The following is a 10618-nucleotide window of genomic DNA, read 5'->3' as shown; positions in this document are numbered from 1 at the left end:
TTGGTAATGTTTTATTTTTTGGAAAATGTTTCGAAAATTGTATGTTTTGTAATTTGAGAGGAAAATTGGTTTTACGTTTTTTATAGTTTCTAATTTTTCAGAATATTAATAAAAGTAATATTTTATCCTTCTTTTTTACTTATAAATTGCATAATAAATATAAAATATAAATTAAAACAACATAGTAGTTTTGAATCTTTTATTTTTATTTTTTAATAGAACAAGAAATTAAAAAATGAAAAGTTGTCTAAGATTCATTTGGTTTGTTATTTTTCTTAAAAAAAAAAGAAATAAAATGAAAAATAATAAATAAAAACAAGAACATTACTAGCTAATTGACTCCAAAATTAGTGGTATTAACTTCTTATCTACCCTCAAATAATACCATAAAAATTAAAATTTATATTTGTTAGCAATTAAGATTAAATGATTAAATAATGATAATCCACAATTTTACTATGTTCTCATGCATTTTTTAAAGATTTATTTATTAACCAAACATAAATATCTTTAATTATCGAGTTTTAAAATTCTATGACATTATTAATCCTTGAGCATTTAAATTTTCTACCATCGATTGGCGCATTAAGATTTTTTTTTTTGCCAATCCAATGTTCAAAATATGTAATTATTATGATTTAATACGCTCCATCCTAAAGTTATTAGAGTAGTAGATCTAGCTCATATATTAAGCGGGATCTTAATTTTTTTCCATATATAAACCAAATACCAATATATATTGAAGGATCTAGTGTTAGAGATTGAAATTATTATTTTATAAAAAACTAAAAAAAAATCAATCTATAACAATGAAAACTGTAGTATTCGTTCTTTTTGTTGGTCCCATAAATAGTTTTCATTTAGAAAATGATGGTTTCTAAATGGTATTATTTAAAAAAAAATTATTTAATCTCTATCATTTTGAAATTTCACTCATTTAATAATTCTTTTCTTTTCTTTTCTTTTCTTTTCTTTTTTTTTTTTAAACAAAAAAACTTAACTAGTAACAATTTATGGTTGCCTCTCTCTTGATAGAGTATTTGTTCATTAATGAATAATAAAGTAATTATCCAAGGGAAACTATCCCAGATTTTTTTTTTCTTTTCTATTATTCATAATCGTCTATTCAAACTATTTATTTCTATCAAAATCGAATTTTTTTTTCTTTTCTCTTTTGTTAATATTTAGTGGTGGGCTCTACTTTAAAATCAATAATCATTAAATTTTTTTTTGACTAAAATAACCACGATTTTCCTCATGGAGAGGTAAAGAAATTCATTTATATATATTTATCTTAATAAGGTCAAATAGATTAACTTTATTTTATTTTTACCTCGGTGGTCCTTATTGCATGAGTCTATGAGTGGAAATTTTATTATTTTTATTTTTATTGGATTTGTAAAGATGGATTTGTAAAGAGTTCAAACAAAGTCTAACATTCATTATAGAAATATATCGTAGATATATACGTGAGAGACAATAGCTCCACTGGTTATACGAGGTCATTTGGTACAAAGTCACCAGAATCATACCAAAGCGGACAATTATCCTATATTATCAGTAATAAAAAAGATGGAAAAGAGGCACGATCTTTTGATATTATTTGGGGATAAAGATTCAAAGCATATTAAGTGTAAATTGGCTTGTAAAAAAAAAAACCCTAATAAATAAAGTGTAAAATTGGAGAACCAATTGTTATTTCGTGGCATAATGACGTGGCAGTCTTGTTTTCTTTCATTATTTTAATATTTTAATAATTGGACGGAGAAGTTTGCAACCTTGTGCTCCAAACCTCTTTTTAAATAATTTTTTATTTGAAATTTATGTAAATCTTACTTTTGCCCTTCAAATTTTAGATTTATTACATGGGCTTTTTAACTTTTATTTATTTTAGTTCATGTACCCTTCAAAGAAATTGGAACCTTCAATTCTCAACTTGATTAGCCAATTTATGAAGTTGTGCCACATGTTCTGTGAGAATATTTATACATTTATACGGATACTTTCAATAGTAGCGAGAACCAAAATATGATTATTTTTTAAAGTACAGTGTAAAAAATAAACATTCTGAATATTCAGAGATCAAAATAGAAAAATACAAAATAGAGACTATTGAAGGTTTAGATATCAAAATAAAACAAACTAATGGTTCAATCGTTAATTGTTCTTGTCAAAACGAGCATAACTCAGTGATAATTGGTATATATAAACAAAATTAACGATATTATAGCACATGATTTTATAAAAACCATATAATTTCCCAATCTTAATAAAATAGATTTCACCCGAAGAATATTCAGCTCAATAATTTCTATGCCATATTTGACGAGATAGGAAAATAACTCAACCTGATATTATTTGTTGGAGAACGTAGAGCGACATGTAATGTGTCGATTGTGTAAGATTCAAAGTATAACATATAACTCGAGAATTGTTATGATTGCAAGAAGTGTAAATAAAATTCAGCAATTATACAAACGAGTGATTCAAGGTGAAATTGGATGAAACTAAACTAGAGAGTTGGAAAATAGAAAATGAGACTTAAAGTTTAAAAGTATAATAATTAATTAAAGATTATAAAGTAGTGGTTTTGGTAAAGAGCACTCCCGTGGCCTGAGATGCCGGAATCCAATCCGCAAATACCATGTAGGTGACGCTAGCCGTTGCTTATAGATTCCACAAATAAGATTCCGCCACGTGCTTCTCGGAGGGAGCGCGTTGCCATTTCTTGTGTAGTCGAGCAAGTGGACGCCGAAAGTCGGGGATGACTTGATCAGAGATCGTACGGTGGAGAGCTGGTCAAATCTTTGACTTTTGGAAAAACTGCGTAGAGCGAGCGCGTTAATTAGACGGTTGACAGCTGGCAGATTTTGAGCGGGCCCCATTTTCCTCAGCTTTTGTTTTTTTTCTAACACCTTCCTCCATCTTCATCCCTTCGCGTGCCTTGTGATTTTCTAGGAATTCTGAAATTAATTTCCTTTTTTTTTTCTTTTGAGGAAAGGGAATAAATTTCGTTTCTTATTGAACAAAAATAAAATCAGATTATGAAATCATGTATGGCCGTTAGATTGCTTTAACGGTTCGGATTTGACAGATGTTGATTTTTTCCCCTCTAAAGCAGGCTTACTTTTTTTTTTTTTTTTGAAGATATATGTCTTAAATCAATTGCTCGAGTTATCAAGTTGTTAGTATAGGTAAATATTTACGGTGATTAGAGTATGACTATGAATTGAGGTGTTGTCGTATAAATAATTTCTAATATTTTTTAGCTAGTTACTACTTTTTTTATTTAAAAATTAGTTATTATGATTGAATTTTGTTTTGTCCAAAACCTCTGCAGAAATAATTATAAGAAGACCTTTCAAAATCTTAGTTTTAAGTCTGTGAACATAGTCACTAATTTATTGAGATTTTTTTTCTTTTTATCTTTTATAGATGGAGTGGAAATTCGAAGTTTTGATCATGTTACATACTTTAATTATTGAGTTTTGTTAGATTAGCGTTAATCTGTTAATGGTGTGATGATTTAGCTACCATAATACAAAGAAAGGAGTTCATCCGCCACGTTAATTAAGCCCAATTATAGCAAAAATATGTTGCATATTGCCCTAAGCCAAGATAGAGTAATACTTTTATTCCCATTTTATATTTTTCGTAATATTCTTTTGGCTAAATATATGTTTTTCAATTAAATCTGTTACGTTTCAACGTATTTCAATTGTACAATTTTCGCTTGTTAAAGTTAAAATTTGAAGATGATAAATTTATATGAATATTTTGCGATAACATAAATTTAGAGAAAGAATTAGATCATCTAAAAGAGGAATGTTTCTACATTTTTTTTTCAAATTTCTTATAATTTGGCAGAGGCTTCAACTTCTCCTCTCCAAGGTGATCAGATCAGATGTCTCCTTGAAATTTATGTTCTAACTCACAAAATATCCTATCATATAAATTTATTATTAGTCAATTTTAACATTCACCAGCAAAGTAATTTAACAATGTTGAAGCATAAACAACTAATTTTAAACAATGACGATCGGTATTAGAATCGACTGAAGGAGAGTGAAGAGGCGGCTACTCTCCCAATGTGGCAAATAAAAGACATATATCTACATGGCTTAATCAGTAGTTCTGGTTATCTCTCAAATTAGAGGCATTGAAGTGATCGAGCGAGTTTGAAATGAAAAAAGACCCAAACATAGATTCCCGCCTCAAGCGGAGGCGAATTGATCAATGAGAAATGACTAAACATTTTTTTAGAAAAAAAAAATTACTCAAACAATATGGACACAACATATATTTAGTTCATCTTTGTTTTTCAATTTACCACTTCTGAATTAAGTAGGAAACAAATAAAGTTTAAATACTATTTTATTCAATCTTTCAACTTTGGTTTATTTTAGTCCTTACTTTTATAATATTTATTTTGTTTTATTTACTTTTAAAAATCCTAGTCCATTACTTTTAAAAGGCCTACTTCAACCATTTCTATTTATAAAATTTTATATACAATAGAAAATATTTAATATTTATAATTGTATTTTAAGAAATTTAGTCAGTGAAACTTCATGTCTGATCTAAAAAATAAGATAAAATGAAAAGAAAAGAAATAAAATAGTCACTAAAAATAGAGATCAAAATAAAAATTTTGAAATACGTTAATTAAATAAAATTAGAGCGGCTTAAATAAACCATAACGAAAAGTACAAGATCGAAATAATATTTTAAAAAGGAAAAAACAACACATATAGTGTATATATATATAGAAAAAGTAAATAATTAAGGATATTGATTTTACAAAATAATATTTCCCGGGAAGAGCACGTGTCGGGTGCACGTGCACCAAGACGTGCCTGCCACGAGGCTACGTGTAGGTAGGTATGGGACTACCCCTAACTCCCAAGTACTGAAACCCTACTGCCCTCTCATTAATTTATTTTCTTATTTCTTATTTCTTTTAAACTTATTATTCTTTTATTTTTATTGCTTTTATATTATTAAAAATTAATTAAAATAAATCGTTAAGCTTATTTTACAAAGAGCGGTTAGGTCAGGAATGAATATGATCAGGGCGCACGAAGGCTTTGCTTGCTTTAATTTTATCAAATATTAAGATTAATAATAGTCTTTAATTAAAAAAATAATAATACCAAAATTGTTGTCATTAAATGTTAAAAAAACATTATAATATATTATTTTAACCGAGTTAGAAATATTTCAATATTTTAAAATTGTTATTGTCTTGACGAATAGCTCATTATGTCATTAAAAAAACATATATCTATCTAATTATATACAAGCTGAACCGATTAAAACACGTATCTGGGAGTTCGAATCTCCATCGCTCAAAACATCCCAACAAATTGAAAAATGGGATATATATGTTAAATTACCAAAGTGTTTTTTTTAATATCAGTAAAAATAATGCAAATTTCATATTTATTAAGTTCAATATCGTGTGAAATGGGGGATTTATAATTTTTTTTTGTTGAACCTAATACAAATATCAATATTTTAATTATTATCATTATTATTTTTATGAAATCACACCTTGCACGTTTTTTTTTCTCTTTCAGTAGGAGACCAAAAGCATAGCAAATTTTTGGTCTAAAATATTGCCAGAGTACATTTTTTTATTAATTATTTTTTTATTTTTTGCAGTTTTTGGTTTCTGAAAAATTGAGATGTTGATCGAACGAAGGTAAAGCAGTGAGAATGTGATGATGTGATACGAGACTAACCTTTTATTACTTTTTTATTATAGTTTTATTTTGATTTTTTGTGGTGTTATCCACTTTCTATATTTTAGTCCTCCAACTATTTCAAAATTAAGTTCAATAAAAGAATACAATATTAAATCTTCAACCTTAGCTAATTGTTGTACTAAAAAAATAGTTAAAGCATATATATCTGACCACAAAGTCGTAAATTTGAATCCTCACTTAATCGGTTGTTATATTTAAATAAAATAGATTAAAATACTCTTTTAGTCATAGTTTCAGCTTCGATTCATTTTGGTCCCTCTATTTTAAAAATATTCATTTTAATCTTTTTACTTTTAAAACGTATTCATTTTAATCCTCTCATTAACCTGTTGTTAAATAATTAATTAAATAATGTGTCATTTCTCCTCAGATTTTTTTTTTTCAAAAACCATTTTTTATTCTCCCCTAGGCTCGCAAACTAATTTTTGGCTATTTCCACGTTCCTCAACGTTGTTTCTCTAGTCTCAGCATTAATTTTGATTTCTTCCAAATCTCCAATTTCTTTATTTAAAAAAAAAAGAAAAGAAAAAAAAGACCTAAGGGTCTCCCTCTCGAGCTTAGCGTGATCACTCAATTCCTAAAACCTGACTTCAATTTCAATTTTCAAAGTCGGTTGTTGTGGAAGAGATGAACCAATCTTGAGCTATACAACCATGTCTGGTTCAGTAAACGTTAAACCATGTCACATTTTTGTTTTTTCCCCTGGCCGAAACCACCACATCGATTTGGACTCCCGAGTACCAATCCACGAGCAATTGAATGGCCGGAAAGAAAAGCAAGTTCTCTTCAGAGATCAAGTAGGAAGTTCTCCTGTCATATCCGAGTTTTTCTTCAAGTGAAAAGTGGAGATTTGAAAAAGAAATCAAATCGTTGTAGAGATGAAGATAGAGAAACGACAATTGAGAGAGTAGAATTGCAGAAGACGTGAGTAATCAGATTTAAAGTAAAGGGACCAAAACAATATTTTAACTAATAAAATATTACATCTATAAACATTACTTTCACTCATATATTTGGTTATTTCATTATACGATTCAAATCATATTTTAACTATCTAAAAATTCATAAGATTTTAATGTAGAAAAAGAATTGGGAAGATTTAGTGGATTGGGGAAGGTTTTTTTTTTTCTCTCATTCATTCATTCAATCAGTTTGTTATCTTGAGTAATTGGGACATACTTTCACATCACCATAACTAGGCATCGAAATGGATGAGGACTTTTCTTCTCCCTTTTTTCTTGTTTGTTATTTGAACAAATATTGAATTTCAAATTTAGTCGTAAACTTTTAACTTATATCCTCGAACTAGAGTTTCTATATAATTCCTACTGTCAACTTCGTTAACAAATGACAATACGACATATTTATTGACAAACATCGGTTAATATATGAGATGTGACAGACAAATAAGAAAAGAAAGTATCCAATTAAAGCAAAATAGAGTGGTACAACCTACAAAAAGGGATTCGACATGTTGCTTAAGCTCAATACCGACGATACGGTGCAAACGTTGTTCGTAGAACATGAAGTATATGGAGCCCACAACCTAGGTAGTGCTATTTGGGTTGGAATTATGTTCCATTATCTTTGAGAGAGAAGTGGTGAATTGGACCATATCCTCTCGTGGGGTGGGAAAATGGAATTGTGGGTTTGGCACAAACACATTCCAAGTGAGAGAGATCCTTTTTCTATATACTTATCCATCACTCAAAACGAACGAGCATAGCTCAACGGTAATTGATATATATCGATCACTACTCATGCTTACGTTGACCATCAATACAAATTTAACCGTTTTTAAAATGAAAAAAATATATATCTTTTTCTACATTTCTCTATCTTACTTGTAAAAAATTTAATGATGGACAATAGAAAAAATGAGTGCTGACTGGTAAGTACTTAAATCATGGTTCTCGAGACAGCACACGCTCTCTCCCCTCGCGAAAAAAATCCATAACTCTCACTCTCTCTCTCATGAGATGAGAGAAAAAGAAAACCCCACCACACCTCACCACACCAAGGCCTCCACAAAAGAGAACTGAGAAAGAAAGAAGAAGAGAGGGGAGACCCATTGGCATTGGCATTGGCTTGGCTTATAATGGTCACAATCAGCAGTCAGTCAGTCACACGTCTAAATGTTGTCTGTTCCTTTTTTTTCCTTTTCTTTTTCTTTTGATTCAGTGAACCAAATGGCAGTAAGAGTAAATTTGTAGTTGCAATTTAGACCTTCATTTGTGGCATACTCTTTTCTTCCATCAATTATTGATGATGGGTTTGGACTTTGGGGTTGGTTTTTCTTTCAAGTTTCAAATCAAAAAAAAAAAAAAAAAAAAAAAACATAACACACAGTAAGTCTAAGTCACAGAGCACTGTCTTGTCCAATGAAAAACTTTTAATATCCCAATCCCAATCCCTATGCCTTTCATCTCATCTCATTTTTTCAAACCAAGTAATCATCTCCACCTTTTCTTCACCTACTATACTACAATTCTCTAATTTCCCACATTTCTAAAACCAATGCTCTTTTGGGAAGTCACGTAATTTCATTTTCTCAGACTCTACAACTTTGACGTATAGGTTTTGTATCTTAAGCTTGAAAATGTTGAGTTTGAAGTAAATCTGAAAGAGTTGTGTAGATTTAGACAATAGATTTGTAATCAAATTTCAGAACATAGATTTGTAATTTAGACAATATGTACTATTTACTATCGTGCTACAAAATCCTTGGAATAGAACTTCAAATTACATATTTACTATTGTAGTCTCACCGACTACAAGATTAGTCTTTTCCATAATCTAAACACAAATTATACAAATTCAGACTTACGAAACAGAAAAGACTACTCCAACTTATATTTTATTCATATTTATTTGATTCTCAATCTATTGTTTTTCCTTGAATCACATGGAAGATATGCTTTTTGGTGAGAATTGGTCTTGACAGCTCTTACTTTTCTGTTTTAATTCAATTATTAATTGGTGATGTGACGATATGAATGTGGCCTACAACATAGTACACTCTCTATTGTCCTATGGATTTCTCATGTCCTATCTCACAAGATTTTATTTTCTCCATTTTTGTATCCTTTTCATTTCAGAAAAATACATTGGGCAATTATTGTTATTTAAATATGTATCAAGTAAACGTGTTCTTTAAAACAAATGTGACTCTAGTAATTAAGAAATGTGTTCCAAATGATAGTTATTTGATTTAAAACTTATTTTGCTCTCAAATTTATTATACTTTAATTTTTATTTTTAAAATTATTATATTTTGATATATGTGATTTATACATAAGATCACATGAGATGCCAAGCAAAATTCCTGTTGAGTGCCCAACAAGGATTTGACTACAAGGACCAAAACAAAATTTATATAAAATGTAAGGACTAAACACAACATAAAAATCAAGATAAAACAGACATGAAAGTTCTAATTAACTAGGATTTATAAAATACATTTTAAAAGAATTATTTTGAAAGTAATAACAAAATAAGGTAATTTTAGCCAAATGACAGAAAATTGACACAAGTTAATTTTTAAAACTACATTATTGTTTAAGTTGACCCAAATTTAAAGACCGTACTAAGATTTTAAACTAATTATTTTCTTTCCGCTCCTTGTTTTTTAAAGGAAAAAATATTTAGTAAAATTGTTTTTAAATTTACATAAGCTATCAATTATTTTCATAAGTCTGGATTATATGGTCTTTCACGTGCATGAGATGACTACATGTCAAAAAAAATATAGTGATTTAATTTATTTATTTATTCCTTAAACAAGGCTTTTCCTTTCGACATGAATTGCCTACAATTTTTTTTTTTAAATACAACCTATTTTATATTCTTATTTATTGTTGTTTTTTATTCTCAGTTCTCTTTTTCTTTATTTTATGGCCTGTAACATACCCAAAATTTAAAAAGTTAGAAAATTTTCACTAGATGGCTTAAATTTAATGTGTATTCTAACAAATGTCACAATTTGTCATTTTTTTGTAGATATAGTATAAAATGTGACTTCTTATTGTGTTTTATATTACTATTTATATAAAATTTTAAACTTTCATTTATATTTTAAAGTAGATATTTATTTTATGCTACTCTATGGGTTCACAAGGGAAAGTTTAACGAGAAATGGTATATAAAAATTAATTTTGAAAAATGAGGGGAAAAATATATTGTTCCCATATCTTTTCCTGAAAAACTACAATAATAGAATACCTAAAAATACCTCAAAAACAAGAAACAAAATATTAGAATGTCGTAAGACAAACAAAAAATTAATAATTCAAAATATTGTTGAATAATATCCTACAAGTTACAATGAAAGCTCTAGACTTGCCAACAAGTTAAAGATTTGCTCTTTTCTTTATCAACTTCATGAGATAAAAGAATTTTGAAGATCATAATAAGTCAATAAAAGCTGCATTTTTTTATTTACAAAAACATTTATCGGATGAATCCGAAAAAAGTGAAATATTTTATGGACACAGTGAATTCAAATTTTTAAAAGAATAAAGCTATGTAGATTTTTAAATAGAACAAGGAAAGGTATAAAATAATAATAATAATAATAATAATAATAATAATAAATGGTAAGGAAAGAGAAGGAACTAAAAATTAATAATAATTATTCATAGTACTCGATAAAATTAGAAACTGTCGCAACAGAACTAATGATTCAAAACGGGACATTTTTTTGCACATTTCCCATTTCTAATTTTTGGAAAATATAAACATTTGATATATGTTCATGTTTCACATTTTTCGTTTCTCAGTCTCAAGAAATATGACCAGAATTATGTATAAATTTTGAAAACAAAATCAAATTTCTTCTTTCTGTTTTTTAT

This window comes from Momordica charantia (genome assembly GCF_013281855.1).
Source record: "Momordica charantia cultivar OHB3-1 chromosome 5 unlocalized genomic scaffold, Mcharantia_2.0 BLBB01000005.1, whole genome shotgun sequence".
Taxonomy (NCBI): domain Eukaryota; kingdom Viridiplantae; phylum Streptophyta; class Magnoliopsida; order Cucurbitales; family Cucurbitaceae; genus Momordica; species Momordica charantia.
This window is presented reverse-complemented; position numbering follows the sequence as displayed.